Raw genomic sequence first — 23811 nt, 5'->3', positions numbered from 1 at the left:
CCTTCCCTAGTGTCCACGGGTACTGGAGTTGGAATAGGAAATTAAACTATTCACTATCCAGCATCCCAAATCGCTATGCGTTGTAATGGTATGCGTTGTAAAACCTGCGTTGTAACAACATGCGTGGTAAAAGCATGCGTTGTAACGTCATACATCCTGTTCCTCTGCTTGATACAGATACTGTAGACATCCACAGGGCCACCACGCTCATTCCACTACCATTAGCTCATACTGTTAACAAAGAAATTGCCAAGAGTACCCCCATTCCCTGTGTCAATAGATTTGCGATTCTTGAGCATATGGTGGTGAGATCTACAATTCTGGACGGGGAAAGTTGCACTGATTTCGGTCCTGATCCCACTGTAAATAGATGTTGTTGTAAGGAGTACAACCAAGGGCTATGGAAGATAATAGAATTTCTCCAAAAAGAGGTAGAAGGCTTAAAGAAGCTGGTAGCGACTCTAAACCCCAGGGTGGGTCCCATGACAGCCGTGACTAGCATGCCAACCCACTCCTCCTACCAGGTGCCCCCCTCTCATAAAGATGTTTTAGCTTATAAACCTCCAATCAACAAGAGCCGGGGTTCTGGCAAATCCTTATCACAGAGGTTAAAAGACATTAGGACTACACCCGCACCTGTTGTTTCTGAGGCAAGGGTTGGAAACCACCTTGTTACTACACTCAAAAACCCAGCGGTAATTGGGGGGCGTTATATCCCGCAGAACCAAAGGCCCACCAGCCTAGTAACCAAGGATCCACCAATGGGTTCTACTAAAGATCGGAGGGCGAGGTGAAGGTCCCTAAAACCTCAGGCAGCCAGAGCTATGAATCGAGCGATTGCCTACGCAACAAGGTAATACACTGGCTCAGACATGTAAGAGGGTGTAGGTCTATTATCCGCGAGGATATTGAGAGTGTAAGGCGAATGACATTGCGTAACTCAGCAAGAGATTGCATTGAGATAAGGCTCAAAGACACTGTCCTAGCTGATAATCTGTTGTCATCGGAGTTTCGCACCTCTGCCCCTGACCATTCATCTATCGAAATTAGGCACATGCCCCTCTGGGTGGAAGCCAGTAGCATGGGAAGAGAGGCCCCAGGGACCAGGGAAGGTGGGTCAGGTCTGAATCTGGTTGATTGACTAGTGCCACGTAACAGGGTGGCCAGCCCTAAACTGGTAACACCACTAAATCTAAGAGCTGGAAGTGCATCAACATTCCCAGCCAGCTCTAGTACTGTAGCGGGCCATTGCACGGCTGTAGAATGCAACCAGGTAGGCCATTGTCCCCCCAGCTAAAAGGGCGACCTAAACACCAACAGCACTAATGTAGTAAGCTTGAACATTCTGTAATGGAACGTAGCTGGGCTAGAGAGGAAACTGAAACTCCCAGAATGGCATAACTTCATGGATAAATTTGAAGTATGCACATTCCAGGAGACATGGAGTTTTGTATCACTCCTTAAATCAGGATATACATCCTACTGTATCCCTGCCATTAGCTTAGGCAAAGGGCGTCCGTCGGGTGGGCTACAAATTTCGATAAAAACTGCCCTCAATTGGATGGTCACCCCACATACTGGGGACTCTCCCGATGTATTACACCTGACCATCAAAGGACAAGGCAAGGGCTCGGCACTTGAGTTATTTAATGTCTATGCCAGAGGATCACCTTGTGCCCAAACTTCTCCTGTTATTTCCACCCTCGAGAGAAGCTTGGAAACTATAATGCCACCAACAAATATAATCGTAGCTGGGGACTTTAATGTCACCTTTGAACCTTTGAGTTCGGGTGACCAAACAGGTATCACCGAAGAAGATGGTAAATGGGGTATCCCACCCCTTAACCTTGACCCAATCAAGAAATGGTCAGAGCGAGCGATACAAATTAGCACCTTGGGTGCTAGGGGGTTTTCCCGTCCTGTGCTGAAGATGTATGATCCCCATTGTTCATGACAAGGTCAACTCGTCATAAGCACAGGGCAGTTGACCTTGTCATGAGCACTGAAGGGGTTAACGCCCTCAGTCTGGAATATGAAAATGGAGCATTTACCTTTAACAGATTGGGGTCCCCTTCCAGGATAGATTATATCTTCCTGGATGTTCGGTTATGGCGGGATCTGATTGACATGGAAGTGGTGCCCACACTTGATAGTGACCAAAACCCATTCTGCCTTCAACTGAACAATATTTTGCAGCGAGGAGGGTTTAAGAGACTTAATCGCCCTGCCCTGGCAAGTAGAGAGGTAATACCATCAAATTGTAAAAGACGCCTTAAGTGGAATAAAGTTTCCCATCAGGAAGGGCTATTAGCAAGTGTGAGGGACGAAGTTGTTGCCAAAAGTAGTGAGCTGATGGCATTGTATAATGGCTTGGGGGAATATTCCAATTTTAACTTTAAAAGTTTTTATCAAACGGCAATAGATAAGCTGAGTTCGTTTTTTATTTCTGAAGGCAAGCCAGCCAGAAAACTTAACCATCAAAAGTCTTGCAACCCCTGGTATACTAAGGATTGCAGGGATAGGAGGGCAGCCATTGCACTTAGCATTAGGTTGAAAGACTCATCTGCTGTCAGAATTGCCAGGAAAGAGTATGCTAGGGCATTGGTGGAGGCCAAAAGGGGCTGGGAGGAGGCGCACTGGCGGGAATTGAAGGCAGCTGCAGTGCAGAGAGACCCCATAGTATTCTGGGATCTAATCAATCGTAAAGATAGGACATCAATGGACCCCATGCCCAACCATATTACTTGCTCACAATGGCAGAATCATTTTGCCAATCTATATACGGGGGAGGTGCTATGTGAGCCTCTCCCAATTGAATCCAGCTTGGTCTCACAGGAAGCCACGGAACATCGGATAGGTTTGACCTTCTGGAAGTGGAGCAAGCAATTTATAGCATCTCTCCAGGAAAGGCAGCTGGACCAGATGGATTGCCTGGCGACCTGCTTCTACATGATCCCACGCCCTGGGCCCAAGTCATTCTCCATATCATGAATCTGATAGTTAGAGGGTTTGCCATCCTGGACTCCTGGAAAGGAGCCAAGGTGGTCCCAATATTTAAAAAGGGGAATAGAGAGGACCCTGCCAACTATTGGCCAATCAATCTTATAGACTTGATCCAGAAGGTTGTTGGCAGGGTCATTCTGTTGAGGATAATGTGTAGGCATTTATGTGTAGGCATTTATATAGCGCACTGCTACCCGTAGGCGTCCTGGCGCTTCGACCGCCGCGAAACCCTTCCTGGCTTCCCTGAGAGATGGTCCCTTAATGGGTATCTCCAGGGTGAGACCAGGCATCCCCGGCGGTCTGGGGGGCCGTTAGTGAAGATGAGGCAAGCTAATGCCCAGAGTTGCCGAGTGTGATCGCTTATCAGAGTGGGCACCGAGGCGAGAGAATTATCGAGTCCGCTGACCCTGGTTCAGAAACCTGCCGCGCCGGGAATCGAACCCTGGTCCCGGGCCGTCCTCTGCTCTCGGGTCTGCCGCCTCTAACCAGTGAGCCACACTACTTCACTAAGAACCTGGCTGGAGGATGGCAACATCCTATCACACTTCCAAGCAGGGTTCTGGCAAAAGGTGGGAACAATGGACCAGGTCCTCAGATTCTTTATGATCTATTTGAAGTCAGTCCTTTTGGGCAAAGGGAGTTTGTATCTGGCTTTCATAAATCTGAAGACTGCTTTCAACCTGGTCCCACGGGGCAAGCTTTGGCAGGTTCTTGGACATCTGGGTATGCCACCATATATTTTAGATTTTATACAAAGGATGCACATTGGTAATTATGCCAGAATCAGGTGTGGGGCCCAAGGGGAGCTGACAGAGAGGATTGCGGTAGGGAGGGGGGTACGCCAGGGCTGCGTGTTGGCCCCCACCCTATTCTCAATATTCATTAATGGGTTGGTGGCCCACCTCAATAAGGAGCCATCTGATGCTCCAGTGTTGGCAGGGGAGAAGATACCCACCCTCCCCTTTGCCAACGATACTCTCCTAATCTCCAAATCCCCAGGTGGCCTAAAGAAATTGTTGAAGAGCTTCCACTTATTCTGCAAAGAGCAGGGGCTAATTATCAACACTAGTAAAACTAAGTTGATGACTATTAACCCCTCCAAACATTTTAGGAACAACATCACCCTAGACGAAGTTGCATTAGATATGGTTGAGTCTTTTGACTACCTAGGGATCGGAGTTTTAAGAAACATGAAGTGGTCCTTACACCTAGATAAAATGCTTTTAAATCACAAGCTGGTGTCTGGTGCAATTGTCAGAGAACAACATCTTTCGGTTAGTAGACCAGTTGCACCAGCACTCGCAATTTACGAGGGGAAAGCTCTACCCTCAGCTCTCTATGGGGCGGAGCTCTGGGGCATGGAGAACATCACCGAATTATCTAGGTCAGAAAATAGATTTTTAAGAAACCTTGTATCACTTCCCACCTCCACCCCTTTGAAGCCTTTGTTCTACGACATTGGTAGGAGCTTTCTAAGTACGCCGCAGGGTTTGATGAACTACTAGCGGTAGACAAGGGATGCAGGATAAAATGGCTGGTAGATTTGAAGCACCTTATGGGTCTCATCGGTCTAAGCGAGGCATGGGTAATCCAGAATCCCCCTTCCAAGCCCGATTTAAAGCGGGCATATTGGGATTGGGTGTCAAAACGTGAGTTATCCTGCCAGCCAGCAGGGAAACTCACAGAGGGATTCTTCGAATTCAAAAGCATATGCAGTTTATAGCCCTATCTCGACTTTATTCAGGTCCCTAGGGATAGGACCTTGTACATGAAGCTGAGATTCGGCACCCTGCAGGTCAATTCAGTGATATCCTCATGGAAGGGGTCGAATCCGGTTGCTGCACCTTGCCCTAGCTTTAGCCATCTCGATGAGTCAATCGCCCACTTTTTCCTGGCATGTCCTGTCTATATAAAGGCCAGAGTAAAGTGGCTTAAGCCAGTCTGTAAAGTGCTAGGCTTCATGAGCCATGCGGCTGCTCTACGCATTATGAAAACATATACCACTTCCCCGACACTGATTTGCGGAGTAGCCAAATACCTGGGGTGTGCTTGGCTATTAAGACTAAAAGCGGTAGGCAAGAATTGGCAGGTTCCTACTTGATGGATCTGGGATGAATGACTGACCTGATTAAACAGTGAAGTTAGTGGGCACCAAGTGGTTGCCATCTCCTGTATATATGAAATGGTGATGAAGTCTCATGAATGTAATCATTTTAAATTGTATATTTTATGCTGATTTTATTGGATCTAATGGATTAATCCTTTTATATGTGTATTGTGCTCCTTTTATTTCTGGTTACATGTTTGTATTCCTGCAATGTTTTTATGATAAATCTTTTATCAAATAAAGCTTATCAATCAATCATTAATATTATTATTATTATGACTGCATATGATAGTGTTGTATTGTGGAGTGATTGCATGTGTAAGTGATTGTATGGGTGAATGAGTGGATATGTGTGTAGACCTAAGAATCAGTGAGTGGGTGTGTAGTAACTGGTATTGGCGTCTCTATGGTTTCAAAAATGATAGTCGGTATTTTAGAATGGGCGTATCAAAGGTTATATTAGGCAAGAGGAGGTACATCGGATTATCATGTGGATGATGTAATCAGTGATGTCATCAGTGATGTCATTTGAGATGTCATCAGTGATGTCACTGACCATGCCATAAATGATGTAATATGTGACATCATGAGCAGTGCATTGCGGGCGCGAGTTATAGTTAGCTGAACTAACTATAACAGTGGAATTTCTATGGTTTTGTACGAAAAATGTCTAGCTAACTATAACGCCCCTGAAAGTGAATTTCTAAGGTTATTTAAATGCAAATTACTAACTATAACTTCTGTAAAACCTATGGTTTTTTCAGTGAATTTCAAATGTTTTTTAAATGCTAATTTCTAACTACAATGTCCCTATAACCTATAATGTTTTTAGGTAAATTTTAAAAAAGACATGTATACTTTTTATAGTGAAAACTAACTTAACAGTAGTATTTTATAGCTTATAATTATGGCTCCTGGCTTTATGGCATTTATTTTTGGGGTTATTCCGTCTGTATTTATCCATATTTTTTTTAAATAATTGTATCTGTATTTATCCATATATATTTTAGGTTTTCTGAAAAAATGAATCTGAATTGAGTATATTTCAACATGTATTTGTCTGATAAATATGCACTCATACCTGAAGGACTGCCCGTTTTCAGTCATATAAACACTCTCAGATGATATGATAAAATATGCACAACCTTGATATTAAAATGTGCATGTTTTCTTTTACAAGCATATATATTGCTGTTTCAGGCTCTTTACTAAAATGGTTGTATTATTTTAACCCTTTTACTTTTAGAAGGACAGACCTTTTGGCCTGGTAGTCATGATTGACAGCATTTAGAATTCCTAAAAAATAACCCAATTTCCATTTTTATCCACATTTTAAAATAAATACAGAGAGGAAAATAAATAGTTTTTTTGTCTGTATTTATGTGTAAAAATCAGCAAAAATGGAAAAACAGGGAGCCCTACTTATAATTTAACAATGTTTACAACTTAATTAGCAGTAATTAACTTATAACTGTAGTAAAGGTGTGACGCAGCACCTATAATACCTGACTTCGAACAACAGTGTTCACATTTCGATTCCCGGCTCGAGCAGCATGTTAGCCCACAGTGGGCAACACCTTGCTTAATCTTTCCAACACCCTGATCGCTGGCACACCTTTCCAGGGGTAGCTGTACGCTTTACAAATGCTGGCATTTTTCAAATTTAATAGCATAGTGATGACATTTATTAGCAATTTTTTTTTTCTTCTATGGTGAACAATATTTTTTTTATGTCTTCTATTTAGATGTTTTAATCATGAGAATGCAAATGACACACTTTGCCAGGTAACAGTTTTTAAACTTTTCAACCTATGTACATATTAAGGACCTTAGACGTGTTACGATGGAAATCGAAACCTTTACAGCTTCACATTTTCTCATTTTCCCAACACATACTCAAGTTAAACAGTTAAAACATGAGCACGTGTAAACTATAAAACGTGACATCTAAGTAGGTGGAGCCACATCTTCCTTCCATAGACTATTCAATATCAAAAAGTATAGAAACCACACCCGTTCTTGGATTAGTTTAGTTTTCGCAAGTTATTTATCAGTGTCCATTCTGTGATGCAGGTTCCCTTTTCTAACATCAGATTCTTGTTTTGCAGCAACAAAACATATTCCGGAGTTGTAAGTTGTTTGATTATGGCATAGTAGATATTTATAATATGTAGCTATTTGTCAATATTTAAACATTTATATCTAGAAAAAACTGTCATTGCATATTTTTTACCTTTTTTTCTGTAAAGTCAGCAGCTTGTTTTCAGAAACAGACAGATTACAGCAAAATTGTTCCTTTTCTGGCTCCTTTGAGCTTATATATTGTGACTGTCCACATTATAATATTGACACTTTACTTCACTTCAGGGGTGTTGGTGACCCGTCGACGCAAACCCTAAAGATTTATAATTAACGTCACCAGCTTCCAGTTGTTAGTCTGTTTCCCCTGGGGATCATATATTTTCAATATGTGTATTATAATATGAACAGTCATGGTGATCTCAGAGGAGTTCATGACCCGTCGGCGCAAAAAGTAAAAATATATAAGCAACGTCCCCAGCTTCTGGTTTTTAGTCTGTTCCCCCTTTTGATCATGTACTGTGAATATGTATATTATAATTTTCACAGTCATAATGATCTCAGAGGAGTTTATGACCTGTCGCCATGAAGATCAAACATTTTGAAGTCCCGGAGAAAAGAAACTCTGAAAATATTCACCACTTGAAAGTATATCGTTATTGATCTTTTGTTGTATTCATAACTTTATTTTCCTTTTTTTTTACTGTAACAATGGTGTCACTCATTATTTTGTAATAGACTGTCCTATTGTTACAGACGAGGAATTGGAGATTTGTTGGCGCCATCTGAAATACAGCCTACTAAGCTCCATAACATACTTGATCAGATATTTTTTCAGTGAGCATATTTTACAAAATTGCTGTCTAAAAAAATATAGCTTTCATACATACTTTCTTAATTTAAACATTTGATATACCCTACATTTCTGAATGTTATTTTCTAATTTCTATTTTTCTCAGTTGCAGTTCCTATTCACCTTCTCCCTAAAGATTATATAAGACCAGTACTGTATATTGTAATAGTACTATCCTATCTATTCTTAAATGGGTACGTGATTTGTTGGCGGAACAGTGTGCAACCTCTAAGCACTATGACAGAACGTTCCCGAATTCTGCGGAATACAAATATGAAAAATGATAATGCATGTATTTTTATGTAATATGAAATCATTTGTGATAAACTGGTTTTTACTTGTTCTTCTGACCTCAGATGATGTAGTGCGGAGTGTTTGTTGTAGCACTTCTTTTGTACCTTATCTAAAAGTAATTGATGCCCTTTTATATTATCAAGAATATGGGGCAACACTTTTACAAACTGTAGCAGAAAAAAGGAGGGTGTGGCCACGCTCAAGTGATATTTTATGAAATATTTGTCACCCCTTTGATATATACAGTGTCAGTTTCCGAAGAAAGTTCATTTGTAATTGCTAAATTAAAACTGTTTCAAACCTAGACAGTGAAATTTTAGCTGTGCATCCACACCTCCCCATCAGAAAAGTAAACACCACATTATAAGTAAATAGTGCTCCTGGGAAGTATCCCACCTTAAACTTATTAAAAAGAAGACCGCAAGACACTCTGGGGCATAATATCAAGACAAGCTTTAAAATGATCTCGTTTTAGCGGCAGGAAACTGCTGCTAAAGCGGAAATAATGGGATTGATAATATGCCCTTGTGAATTCCCATAGGAGCCCAGGTTAAAACCAGAACCTGGGCTTCTATGGGTCTTCACAAGAGCATATTAACTAGCCCATTATCGCCACTTTAGCAGCAGTTTCCTGCCGCTAAAGTGGCGATAATGTTATCGCGATTCTTGATAACATGGCCCATAGTTATTTTTCCGCCATGATTTGCAGACCCCACTGCAATTATATAAATGTTCCTTAAAATATATAAAAAAAACATTTTACCTTAACAATCGCTCTTCACCACCTTGTGACTACTGTACAGAGTTAATAGTGTTCCTACCCTCCCCTCTACTAATTTGTTTTCCCGTACTCCTATGGAAGTGCATCACAAAATGGCTGACAACAGTGAACCGTTCCCACCCAATTAGGAGCATACTTGCACTCAGAACACTTTAGCCACTAAAATGTCCATGTTGTTCCGCAAAGGAGTAGGGAATGGCTGCCAACACTTCTACTTTTAATGCTTCACAGCCAATGAAAATTAAGCTTGGGAAGGTCCCGCTTGGAACAAGTTACCAAATGAAATGTCTCTAATACTCCGCGGAGAATGAAGGAATCACTGACAACACTTCTACTTTCAATTGTTTACAGCCAATCCACATTAGGCTTGGGAAAGTCCTCTTTGGGACACGTCAGCCAATCAGATGTCCCTCCTACTCCACGGAGCAGAAGTGAATGGCTGGCAACATTTCTACTTTCAATAGTTTGCAACCAATCAACATGAAGCTCTGGAAGTTCCACCTTAGAACACGTCAGCCAATCAGAAGTCCCTCCTACTCCGCGGAGGAGAAGGGAATACCTAGCAACACTTCTACTTTCAATAGATTGCAACCAATCAACATTCAGCTCTGGAAGGTCCTTCTTACAACATGTGAGCTAATTAGATGTCCTTGCTACTCTGTAGAGGGGAAGTGAAAGGCAGGAAACACTTCTAATGTTGATGGTTCGCAGCCAATGACATTAAACTTGTTGGAACACCTCAGCCAAATAAACATTTGTTTTTGTTCTGCGCACAGATATAGAACACACCCTCCACATATTAATACATTTCCAGTAACAAAGTGATTCTAACCGTGATAAAAGTGAACACTGCATAATAAGTACACAATATTCTGCATTATTTTAAAGGAAGGTCGCAATACGGCGCATTTTTGTTTCCCTATATCATTTTCACAGCCTACTGCACCACCCTCCCAACATAAGTGAAGCCCCGGGGCTGCAGGGACACCAGCTGGCCCCCGCTATTATTTTTTAAGAAATGCCCCGGGATAGAGAACACACCCTACCACACATTAATAAATTTACTGTAACAAAGTGACTCTATCCGTGATAACAGTGAACACTGCATAATAAGTAAACATTAGTCTGCCTTATATTAAAGGAAGGCCGGAATATGGCGCATTGTTCTTTTCCCAATATAATTTCCACAGCCTACTGAACGTAAGTGAAGCCCCGTGACTACAGAGGCCCCAGCGAGTCTCTGCTTTTATTTTATTAAGAAATACCCCCGGGACCTAGCCCACCCAGGGGCATCATTAAAACAAAACGCGAGAACCCGCGACCCCAGCGCGAATTGTGCTGATTTTATTAAATGTTTTAATGCTTTTTTTGCCCTGGTGGTCCTTCTGGGATCCCTAAGCAGGCCTAGGGGTTAAGGGTGTTTCTACCCTTCCCGCTTCTCTTGTTTTCTATCTTTGTTTCTCCGTTTTCTGGTGACTCGCTTCTACAGAGTCACGGAAAGGCTGCCAACTCTTCTTGGTTTGGAGTGTTTGCAGCCAATTACAGTGAAGCTCATGCTCAGGACTTAGGCTCCGCCCACATATCGAAACTTTTATTTTTCAATTTTCTCAGGAAATACTGAACGGATTTACACCATTTAAATAAAACATCGCTTCCTGATCCAAGCACTACCTTTCTGCCAAATGTGGGGTAATTCCGTTCAGTAGTTTCGGCTGTAGCCTTGCACAAAGTTTCCTACAGAATTTCATCACTCTTATTTTTTCAATTTCTCAAAAACTACTAAACGGATTTACCCCATTTAAAAAAAGGTCACTTTCACAACCAAGCTCTATCTTTCTGCCAAATATGGGGTAATTCCGTTCAGCAGTTCCGGCTGTAGCTCGTCGCAAAATGTCCTATAGAAATGAACATGGGGAAAATGAGTTTTGGGGCCCCCCTTTTTTCTCAGCCCCCGCTGAACTAGATAGACTTTTTCTTTGTAGAATTTCGCAAATATTCATCAAACGACGTGTGTGGGGTAAATCCAGCCAAAACAGGCCAAGAAGCGCCTGGAATAGACAAAGGACCCAATCTAATTATTGTTCGAGGGTGGGGAAGGTTGTCATCAAACCAAACGCAGTGCTGCCAAGCAGAAATCGGGACCTCCTGTGTCCTATAAGGAGTGTACTCCGAAGGGACGGCAGTGGGAGTGTACGTATGAAACACATTAGTATCCATATTAATTGCCGAAAACATAACCCATGAGTAGAAAAGTTCAAACGGGTAAGCTGCATCAGCACTCACAACAAAAACGACTGCCATGCCTTCCCAGGCAACGTTGAAACCCTGCAGATGATTGCGAACCACCAATCTACTGTGCTGTGGGATATCAATGGCCGCCATAAGGACACAGAAAGAAAACAGTACAATACAAAGTAATGTAGCACAACTGAGTAGTAATTCAATAGAAACCGTTTTTATATTATCAAGCTTGAAAAGACCTATGTACCTATAGGAAGGTTTATCCGTCACCACTGTCAACTGGAAACAATAGTGAGGGGGTTGTGAACTGATATAAGCACTACTCGAGAATCTCACAATAAGACCACAATGTTAGGGGCGCCATGTCACAGGGATTATGCTCCTACACAGAACTGTGCGCAGAGACCCAGGACCTCAGAGAATTGTGGTGTACCAAAAACTCACCTCAGTGCCTGGAAACCCTAACCAGCTAGCATCAGTGTCACATTAGCTCTTCATCCTATAGCAAAGGAAACAATGATTAGACAACCCAGAAAATGCAACTTAGGTTATTCTCAGGAATGGAGGCAAGAACACTCTTTTGTTATACTCTCATACCAGTCCACAACAGGAGTAAAAAAGAGACACGAAAAGGTAAAAATATTTATTTTAACGGCGTGCTCTAAGATGCACTATCTTTGCTAACATAAGCAGGCATATGATTAGAAATAATATGATCAGCATTGTTACAATTCCATAAAACACAATGGGATAAATCATATTACAATGATGGTGAAAATAGGTCCTATAGCGCCTAGTGAATCACCATCCCTAGCTAGGAACTATGTTTTATAAAATATAGAAGGTCTCTTAGGCTTGTTTAGGGGACCCCATACCTGCAAGATCAACAGGTGTGGCTCACATCAGGATCTGCAAAAGCTCTCTGTCTGGAAAAACTGGCTTCTTCCGAGTGTCTGAAATCATGCTTACAGTGTGATATTAAAGGGGCCAGTTTCACCTTGGCTTGCAGCTGCATATATGTTATGGCTAGAACGCGAGCCGATCAGCTCGAACAACAGCTACTTTGTTATGATGGCCTTGTAGGCTTTAGGACTCAGTGTGTAGACTAGAGTCATGATGTAAGTCTAGGGATGTTGAAAACAAGCCTTTCTCATGTGAAGCATTTCACGCAGCCTAACTTACAACAACAATTATGTGCAGTGTTGTGTGCAAAAGCGGCAAAAAGGTTAAATGGAATTTAAACTTCTAATAAGTCTATGCTAACTTAAGAAATGTGAGCAACGGGACCCAGCCCACACTACAGTATGAATTAGTACATGGTCCTGAATGGGTCACTAGAGGAGTGCAAGCGGAGTGACAGGGTGTTTCCTGGAAGAGTACATGGGTACTGACTGAATGATTACAGTACTACAAAGAGAGTGCCTGGGTTAGTTTATAAGTGGTTGGGTTTTGGTGCAGTGAATGGATTAGTACATGGTGCTGAATGGGTCACTACAGGAGTGCAAGGGGAGTGGCAGGGTGTTTGCTGGAAGTGTATGTATACTGACTGGGGAATTGAAGGTGTGAAAGACAAGTGTGTAGGTGGTTGGAGGACTGCATGCATAGTGGATAGGCATTTGAAGCAGTCCATGTGCTAAGGCCTGGGTCAGTGCATGAATACTTGGGGACTGACTGAATGATTAGAGTACTACAAGGAGAGTGCCTGGCTGAATTTATAAGTGGTTGGGTTTTGGTGCAATGAATGTATCAGTACATGGTACTGAATGGGTCACTAGAGGTGTGCAAGGAGAGTGACAGGATGTTTGCTGGAATGTATGGATACTGACTAGGGAATTGGAGGTGTGAAAGTCAAGTGTGTAGGTGGTTAAAGGACTGCATGCATAGTGGATAGGGGTTTGAAGCAGTCCATGAGCAAAGGCCTGGGTCACTGGATGAGTGCTTGGGTACTTACTGAATGATTAGAGTACAGCAAGGAGAGTGCCTGGGTGAATTTATAAGTGTTTGTGTTATCGGGCAGTGAATAGATTAGTACATGATGTTGAATGGGTCACTAGAGGAGTACAAGGGGAGTGAAAGGGTGTTTGCTTGAAGTGTATGAATACTGACAGGGGAATTGAAGGTGTGAAAAACAAGTGTGGAGGTGATTACAGGACTGCATGCATAGTGGATAGGCTTTTGAAGCCGTCCATGTGCTAAGGCCTGGCTCAGTGCATGAGTCCTTTTGTACTGACTGAATATTTAGAATACAGCAAGGAGAGTGCCTGAGAGAATTTATAACTGTTTGGCATTTGGCGCAGTGAATTGATTAGTACATGATGCTGAATGGGTCACTAGAGGAGTTCAAGGGGAGTGATAGGGTGTTTGCATGAAGTGTATGGATACTGACTGGGGAACCAAAGGTGTGAAAGACAAGTATGTAGGTGGTTAGAGGACTGCATGCATAGTGGATAGGCGTTTGAAGCAGTCCATGTGCTAAGGCCAGGCTCATTGCATGAGTACTTGGATACTGACTGAATGATCAGAGTTCTGCAAGGAGAGTGCCTGGGTGAATTTATAAGTGTTTGGGTTTTGGCACAGTGTATGGATTAGTATATGGTGCAGATTGGGTCACTGGAGGAGTGCAAAGAGAGTTACAGGGTGTTTGCTGGAGTGTATAAATAATGACGGGGAATTGAAGGTGTGAAAGACAAGTGTGTAGGTGGTTAGAGGACTGCATGGATAGTGGATATGGGTTTGAAGCAGTCCATGTGCAAAGGCCTGGGTTACTGGATGAGTACTTGGATACTGACTGAATGATCAGAGTACTACAACGAGAGTGTCTGGGTGAATTTATAAGTGTTTGGGTTTTGGCGCAGTGATTGGATTAGTACATGATGCGGAATGGTTCACGAGAGGAGTGCAAGAGGATTGACAGGGTGTTTCCTGGAATGTATGGATCCTGACTTGGGAATTGAAGGTGTGAAATTCAAGTGTGTAGGTGGTTAGAGGACTGCATGCATAGTGGGTAGGCGTTTAAAGCAGTCCACTCGCTAAGGCCTGGCTAAGTGCATGAGTACTTTGGTACTGAGTGAATGATTAGAGTAGTGCAAGGGGAGTGCCTGGGTGAATTTATACGTGTTTGGGTTTTGGCGCAGTGAAAGGATTAGTACTTGGTGCTGAATTGTTCACTGGAGGAGTGCAAGAGGAGTGACAGCGTGTTTCCTGGAATGTATGGATCCTGACTTGGAAATATAAGGTGTGAAAGTCAAGTGTGTAGGTGATTAAAGGACTGCATGCATAGTGGATAGGGGTGTGAAGCAGTGCATGTGCAAAGGCCTGGGTCACTGGATGAGTGCTTGGGTACTTACTGAATGATCAGAGTACAGTAAGGAGAGTGCCTGGGTGAATTTATAAGTGTTTGTGTTATCAGGCAGTGAATAGATTAGTACATGATGTTGAATGGGTCACTAGAGGAGTGCAAGGGGAGTGACAGGGTGTTTGCTTGAAGTGTATGAATACTGACTGGGGAATTGAAGGTGTGAAAAACAATTGTGTAGGTGATTACAGGACTGCATGCATAATGGATAGGCTTTTGAAGCAGTCCATGTGCTAAGGCCTGGCTCAGTGCATGAGTCCTTTTGTACTGACTGAATATTTAGAATACAGCAAGGAGAGTGCCTGGGAGAATTTATAACTGTTTGGCTTTTGGCACAGTGAATTGATTAGTACATGATGCTGAATGGGTCACTAGAGGAGTTCAAGGGGAGGGATAGGGTGTTTGCATGAAGTGTATGGATACTGACTGGGGAACCAAAGGTGTGAAAGACAAGTATGTAGGTGGTTAGAGGACTGCATGCATAGTGGATAGGCGTTTGAAGCAGTCCATGTGCTAAGGCCAGGCTCATTGCATGAGTACTTGGATACTGACTGAATGATCAGAGTTCTGCAAGGAGAGTGCCTGGGTGAATTTATAAGTGTTTGGGTTTTGGCACAGTGTATGGATTAGTATATGGTGCAGATTGGGTCACTGGAGGAGTGCAAAGAGAGTTACAGAGTGTTTGCTGGAGTGTATAAATAATGACGGGGAATTGAAGGTGTGAAAGACAAGTGTGTAGGTGGTTAGAGGACTGCATGGATAGTGGATATGGGTTTGAAGCAGTCCATGTGCAAAGGCCTGGGTTACTGGATGAGTACTTGGATACTGACTGAATGATCAGAGTACTACAACGAGAGTGTCTGGGTGAATTTATAAGTGTTTGGGTTTTGGCGCAGTGATTGGATTAGTACATGATGCGGAATGGTTCACGAGAGGAGTGCAAGAGGATTGACAGGGTGTTTCCTGGAATGTATGGATCCTGACTTGGGAATTGAAGGTGTGAAATTCAAGTGTGTAGGTGGTTAGAGGACTGCATGCATAGTGGGTAGGCGTTTAAAGCAGTCCACTCGCTAAGGCCTGGCTAAGTGCATGAGTACTTTGGTACTGAGTGAATGATTAGAGTAGTGCAAGGGGAGTGCCTGGGTGAATTTATACGTGTTTGGGTTTTGGCGCAGTGAAAGGATTAGTACTTGGTGCTGAATTGTTCACTGGAGGAGTGCAAGAGGAGTGACAGCGTGTTTCCTGGAATGTATGGATCCTGACTTGGAAATATAAGGTGTGAAAGTCAAGTGTGTAGGTGATTAAAGGACTGCATGCATAGTGGATAGGGGTGTGAAGCAGTCCATGTGCAAAGGCCTGGGTCACTGGATGAGTGCTTGGGTACTTACTGAATGATCAGAGTACAGTAAGGAGAGTGCCTGGGTGAATTTATAAGTGTTTGTGTTATCAGGCAGTGAATAGATTAGTACATGATGTTGAATGGATCACTAGAGGAGTGCAAGGGGAGTGACAGGGTGTTTGCTTGAAGTGTATGAATACTGACTGGGGAATTGAAGGTGTGAAAAACAATTGTGTAGGTGATTACAGGACTGCATGCATAATGGATAGGCTTTTGAAGCAGTCCATGTGCTAAGGCCTGGCTCAGTGCACGAGTCCTTTTGTACTGACTGAATATTTAGAATACAGCAAGGAGAGTGCCTGGGAGAATTTATAACTGTTTGGCTTTTGGCGCAGTGAATTGATTAGTACATGATGCTGAATGGGTCACTAGAGGAGTTCAAGGGGAGTGATAGGGTGTTTGCATGAAGTGTATGGATACTGACTGGGGAACCAAAGGTGTGAAAGGCAAGTGTGTAGGTGGTTAGAGGACTGCATGCATAGTGGATAGGCGTTTGAAGCAGTCCATGTGCTAAGGCCTGGCTCATTGCATGAGTACTTGGATACTGACTGAATGATCAGAGTACTGCAAGGAGAGTGCCTGGGTGAATTTATAAGTGTTTGGGTTTTGGCACAGTGTATGGATTAGTATATGGTGCAGAATGGGTCACTGGAGGAGTGCAAAGAGAGTTACAGGGTGTTTGCTGGAGTGTATAAATAATGACGGGGAATTGAAGGTGTGAAAGACAAGTGTGTAGGTGGTTAGAGGACTGCATGGATAGTGGATATGGGTTTGAAGCAGTCCATGTGCAAAGGCCTGGGTTACTGGATGAGTACTTGGATACTGACTGAATGATCAGAGTACTGCAACGAGAGTGCCTGGGTGAATTTATAAGTGTTTGGGTTTTGGCGCAGTGATTGGATTAGTACATGATGCTGAATGGGTCACTAGAGGAGTGCAAGAGGAGTGACAGGGTGTTTCCTGGAATGTATGGATCCTGACTTGGGAATTGAAGGTGTGAAATTCAAGTGAGTAGGTGGTTACAGGACTGCATGCATAGTGGGTAGGCGTTTAAAGCAGTCCACTCGCTAAGGCCTGGCTAAGTGCATGAGTACTTTGGTCCTGAGTGAATGATTAGAGTAGTGCAAGGGGAGTGCCTGGGTGAATTTATAAGTGTTTGGGTTTTGGCGCAGTGAAAGGATTAGTACTTGGTGCTGAATTGTTCACTGGAGGAGTGCAAGAGGAGTGGCAGCGTGTTTCCTGGAATGTATGGATCCTGACTTGGGAATATAAGGTTTGAAAGTCAAGTGTGTAGGTGATTAAAGGACTGCATGCATAGTGGATAGGGGTGTGAAGCAGTCCATGTGCAAAGGCCTGGGTCACTGGATGAGTGCTTGGGTACTTACTGAATGATCAGAGTACAGCAAGGAGAGTGCCTGGGTGAATTTATAAGTGTTTGTGTTATCAGGCAGTGAATAGATTAGTACATGATGTTGAATGGGTCACTAGAGGAGTGCAAGGGGAGTGACAGGGTGTTTGCTTGAAGTGTATGAATACTGACTGGGGAATTGAAGGTGTGAAAAACAATTGTGTAGGTGATTACAGGACTGCATGCCTAGTGGATAGGCTTTTGAAGCAGTCCATGTGCTAAGACCTGGCTCGGTGCATGAGTCCTTTTGTACTGACTGAACGATTAGAATACTGCAAGGAGAATGCCTGGGAGAATGTATTACTGTTTGGCTTTGGCGCAGTGAATTGATTAGTACATGGTGCTGAATGGGTCACTAGAGGAGTGCAAGGGGAGTAATAGGGTGTTTGCTTGAAGTGAATGGATACTGACTGGGGAATCAAAGGTGTGAAAGGCAAGTGTGTAGGTGGTTAGAGGACTGCATGCATAGTGGATAGGCGTTTGAAGTAGTCCGTGTGCTAAGGCTTGGCTCAGTGCATGAGTACTTGGGTAGTGACTGAAAGATTAGAGTACTGCAAGGAGAGTGCCTTGGTGAATTTATAAGTGGTTGTGTTTTGGCGCAGTGCATGGATTAGTACATGCTGCTGAATGGGTCACTAGAGGAGTGAAAGGGTGTTTGCCGGAAGTGTATGGATACTGACTGGGGAATTGAAGGTGTGAAAGACAAGTGTGTAGGTGGTTAGATGACAGCATGCATAGTGGATAGGAGTTTGAAGCAGTCCATGTTCTAAGGCCTTGGTCAGTGCATGAGTACTTGGGTACTGACTGAATGATTAAAGCACTGCAAGGAGAGTGCCTGGGTGAATTTATAAGTGGTTGGGTTTTGGTGCAGTGAATGGATTAGTACATGGTACTGAATGGGTCCCTAGAGAAGTGCAAAGGGAGTGACAGGGTGTTTGCTGGAAGAGTATGTATACTGATTAGGGAATTGAAGGTTTGAAAGACAAGTGTGTAGGTGGTTAGAGGACTGCATGCATAGTGGATAGGGGTTTGAAGCTGTCCATGTGCTAAGGCCTGGCTTGCTGCATGAATACTTGGGTACTGACTGAATGATTAGAATACAGCAAGGAGAGTGCCTGGGTGAATTTATAAGTGTTTGTGTTATCGGGCAGTGAATAGATTAGTACATGATGTTGAATGGGTCACTAGAGGAGTGCAAGGGGAGTGACATGGTGTTTGCTTGAAGTGTATGAATACTGACTGGAGAATTGAAGGTGTGAAAAACAAGTGTGTAGGTGATGACAGGACTGCATGCATAGTGGATAGGCATTAGAAGCAGTCCATGTGCTAAAGCCTGGCTAAGTGCATGAGTCCTTTTGTACTGCCTGAATGTTTAGAATACTGCAAGGAGAGTGCCTGGGTGAATTTATAAGTGTTTGGCTTTTGGAACAGTGAATGGATTAGTACATGGTGCTGAATGGGTCACTAGAGGAGTGCAAGGGGAGTGATTGGGTGTTTGCTTGAAGTGTATGGATACTGACTGGGGAACCAAAGGTGTGAAAGGCAAGTGTGTAGGTGGTTAGAAGACTGCATGCATAGTGGATGGACGTTTGAAGCAGTCCATGTGCTAAGGCCTGGCTCAGTGCATAAATACTTTGGTACTGACTGAATGATTTCAGTACTGCAAGGAGAGTGCCTGGGTGAATTTATAAGTGGTTGAGTTTTGTTGCAGTGAATGGAGGATTAGTACATGGTGCTGAATGGGTCACTACAAGAGTGCAAGGGGTGTTTGCTGGAAGTGTATGAATACTGACTAGGGAATTGAAGGTGTGAAAGACAAGCTTGAAGGTGGTTAGAGGACTGCATGTGTTTTGGATAGGAGCTTGAAGCAGTCAATGTGCTAAGGCCTGGCTCACTACATAAGTACTTGGATACTGACTGAGTGATTAGAGTACTGTAAGGAGAGTGCCTGGGTGAATTTATAAGTGGTTGGGTTTTGGGAGGAGTGCAAGGGCAGTGACAGGATGTTTGCTGGAGTGTATGGATACTGACTGGGCTTAACTCCCCTTGAATACGGAGGGTCCTTGGGGTGCAACTAGCCCACCAGCTACCACCCGTAAGTGCCACAGAGCTGCATTGCAGAGAGGTGTAAAAAGGGACACTGCCTGGGCCACCTCTCTGAAAATTTCTCATTTGTTGACCCACTCTGCCCTCATTCAAGCAGTCATTGCCCTAGTCTTGTCCCGCCTAGATTATTCTAACAGTCTGTACCTAGGACTCCCAGCTGGGCAACAGAAAAGATTACAGTATGTCCAAAATCAGGCAGCTAGGCTTATCTATAATCTACCCAAATGGCAATCTATCAGGACAGGACTAGCTAACCTTCACTGGTTACCAATAGGTCAGAGAGCTATATTTAAAACCGGTTGCATTATATTCAAGGCTTTACAAGGGAAAGGCCCCAAATTTATGATCAACCTGGTGTGTAAATATACCCCTTCACGCAATCTTAGATCTGCTCACAAAGATCTGTTAACTATCCCCTTAGTTAGGAGGAAGCGTCAAGGTGGTAGCTCTTTTCAGTTCTTGGCCGCCTCTTTGTGGAACTCTCTGCCTGCCTCCTTGAGACAAAGCGATAGTCTCCTTAATTTTAGACACGCCTTTAAGAACTGGCTTTTCAGACAGGCATATCCTTAGATTAGTTTTCTGACTTTCATGTTGTTGTGCTGTTGTGTTGCTGTTCCCAAATGTTTTGATAGCGCCATGAAGCCCATGGGCGTACGTGCGCTGTATAAATTAAATTTAACATAACATAACATAACATTAGGCGGCACTGAGCTGCGTTGCAGAGAGGTGTAAAAAGGGGCGTGGCCTCAAAACACCTCTCTGCAATGCAGCCCCCGGTGCATACTGGATGTACCTAGTGGGCTAGTTGGCCCCCCAGGGGCCCCAGTATTTAAGGGGAATTTGTTCCACATTTGCAAACGCAGCAGCCGGCGCATTTGCAGAGAGGTGCAATGAGGGGGCGTGGCCTCCGGCGCGATGCCGGTCTTTTAAAAATATATATTTTTAAGAAGGGGGCTGTTTGGCCCTCCTTCCTTTCCTTTTTTTACCGGCCCTGGGGATCCCATTCCCCAGGGCCTGACCCCCTTTTTTTTGCTAATAACAAATTTTGTAAGGGAGCCACATGGCCGGCCCTCCCCGTTGGAGACTGTGGGGGGTCCCCAATCCCCCCACGGTCCCACCGGCTCCCTGCATCCTGCGGGCACCTGCATTGCTTTCTACAGGGGCAGCTGCTAAAATGCAGCTCTCCGTGTGGAAAAGCTATTTGATTTGAATTTTAAAAGTGCCCTGCTCTCTCTTTCAAAATCAAAACCAAGTTTGCTATGGCAGGGCGGGAGCCGCAAGGCTCCCTCCCTGCCTTAGAAAACAACAGTGTCCTGGGGTGGGCACCCCAGGACACTGCAGGAGCTGGCCCAGGGGGGGTGGCGGTCCCTAGGGCCATATTTGGCTCCAGGAGGGGTGCCCCCTCAAACTTAATTCAAAGCCCCGGGTGGTGGTCCCCAGGGCTGGGGGTCCATCACGGACCCCCAATTTGAATATTTAGAGCTTCCCACATATTTAGAAAGGCCCCTGGGGTGGTGGTCCCCGGGGCTGGGGACACCTCTGGGCCCCCCATTACTATAATATGTTGCCGCGAGACTTGGGCCCCCGGGGGCTAAATCGAAACGAGGTGTGTAAGCCCGCGCTTTGTGTTTTTACCCGAGGTGGGATGCGCGGATCGTACGCGAGGTTCTACCAAGGCACAAGATGGCTGCCATCACTTACTGGTTTGGAGTGTTGACAGCCAATTAGCATAACGTTCGTGATCAAAAGGGTGCGCGGATCCTGTGCGGCCATAGATATATATGTGTTTTTATTTTTGATTTTCTCAGCAACTACTGAACGGTTTTACGCCATTTAACAAAAAGGGTTCTTTTTGAACCAAGGGCTACCTTTCTGCCAAATTTGGTGTAATTCTGTCAGCAGTTGGGGCTGTAGCCATGTCTAAAGATTCCTATGGGAAATTGCATAGGGAAAACACACTATGGGGCTCCCTTTTTTCTCGGCCCCCGCTTGACGAATCACCCCAAAACTTTCAAGATAGGAGCGGACCAGAGCGGGCCATACGTTTTGAAAAATGTTGCGAAGATTCGTCAATCGGTGCCAAAGTTATTGGGAATAGAATGTTGAGAATTTCCTAGGGAAAATAGGTCCTAACTATAACTACCTACTGGCGACCGCCAGTTGGTAATATACATATATATTTTTGTGATATTTGTGAGAGTATTTCTATAGCGCAACGTTCGCTCCGGAGGGAGCATCTTGGTGCTGAAGATCCTGGATAACCAGTCCTAGGAGGGTTAGATGGCTGCTTTGGAGTAATCGTCAGAGAGGTTGAAAATCCAGGTCTTAAGAAGCTTTCTAAAGGGTTTTTCCTGGGTTTGTTGTATGAGAGTTTTTGGAAGGTTATTCCAAGCTTTCGTGGCAAGGAAACTTAGGGTTTTCCCACCCTTCGTTTTCAAATTGTATTTAGCAGGAAGGATGAGATTGTCATGGGTCGAGCGAAGGGTGCGACTTGGGGTGTAGTGGTGAAAACGCCTGGAGAGGTATTTAGGGCCTGTTTTATTGAAGGCACGGAAGGCTATGATCAAAATTTTTAAAAGAATTCTTTTGTGAAGGGGTAGCCTGTGAAGGGATCGAAGCGCTGCAGTGATGGAAGCTCTGCGGGGCAGTCCGAGGACCAAACGCGCAGCTGTGTGTAGCACGCTTTGTAGTTTCGATATCGTGCTCTTTTTTGCCCCTGCGAGGAGGCCGTTGCAATAATCCAGGCGTGAGATTATGAGCGCTACTGTCACCGTTTTTCTGGCATCGATTAGAAGAAAATCGAAGAACTTTCTAAGGGATTTGATTATTCCGAAGCATTTGCCGGCGACGGTTCTGGCATGCTGATCAAAGAAGAGGTCGGAGTCAAAGATTACGCCAAGATTCCTGGCCGATGCCACTGTCTGAGGGGGGGCAACTGAATTATCTGGCCACCAGAGTGCTGGACAGAAGGAGGTGTTTTTTCCGATCGGGAGGATCTCCGTTTTACTCGAGTTGTATTTTAAGTGTTTGTTTTCCATCCATCGGAAGACTTCGGTTAAGCAGTGTTTAAGATTGAGTTCCGCTTCAGTGGAGTTGCCCTCTAGTGGCACGATGAGTTGTGCATCATCGGCATACGAGGTGACAGGTATGCCGAATGATTCAATCAGGGACAGGAGAGGAATGAGGTAATTGTTAAAAAGGAGAGGGCTCAGGATGGACCCCTGCGGGACACCTGAGGAAACCGTCTTTTCTTTGGAGTGAAAGGGGCCCAGAGCGACAGTTTGTGATCGATCGGTGAGGAAAGACTTTATCCAGGATAGGGCAGAATCAGAGATACCAATGTCCATTAGTCTGCTGATAAGGATGGAATTGGAGATGGTGTCAAACGCCGCCGTTAAGTCGAGGAGGATGAGAATGGAGTTTTCCCTCTGATCTTGTAATGTTTTAATGGTGTCGGACAGTTCAATTAATGCAGTTTCGGTCAAGTGTTTAGGCCGGAAACCCGATTGTTGGGGGTGGAGAATGTTGTTATCATCCAAGTAGCGTTTTAGCTCTCTATGAACTAGTTGTTCCGTTATTTTTCCCAAGGCCGGGAGCAGCGATATCGGGCGAAGGTTGGTAAGATCTGTCGGGGGTTTGTTTGCCTTTTTCATAAGGGGTTTGACAATTCCCTTTTTCCAACGGCTGGGTACTAATCCTGTGATGAGCGATGAATTGATTATGTTATTGATAGTCGGATTAACCACATCAATTAGTTGGTGAAGTATTTTAGGGGGACAGGGATCAGACGGGGAGCCCGATTTACAAGCCAGGATGGCTTCTCTAGTTTGCACTAATGTGACCGGGGAGAAGCTACTGAGGGTGCTGCCTCGAGGGTCTGGTGGGGGGGGACAAGAGGAGTAACTGGAGGGGGAAAGTTGTTTTGAATAGAGGCAATTTTGTCTTCAAAGTAGTCAGAGATTTGGTCGCATAACTTCTGAGATGGGGGTATTTCAGGCAGAAGTGCCTTGGGCTGCGTGAACGATTTTACTATCGTGAACAGCGCCTTTTGTTTTTGGCTGGAGTTTTTAATGGCGTTGACGTAAAAGTTTTTTGGGCCGATTTGATTTCTGAGAGATAATTTTTCCTTGTGGTGATATAGGAGGGACGATTGACCTCCTCGTATGTCTTGCGCCATTTACGTTC

This window comes from Lissotriton vulgaris, chromosome 4_1 (genome assembly GCF_964263255.1).
Source record: "Lissotriton vulgaris chromosome 4_1, aLisVul1.2, whole genome shotgun sequence".
Classification (NCBI taxonomy): domain Eukaryota; kingdom Metazoa; phylum Chordata; class Amphibia; order Caudata; family Salamandridae; genus Lissotriton; species Lissotriton vulgaris.
The sequence above is the reverse complement of the archived record's forward strand: the minus strand, read 5'-3'. Positions refer to the sequence as shown.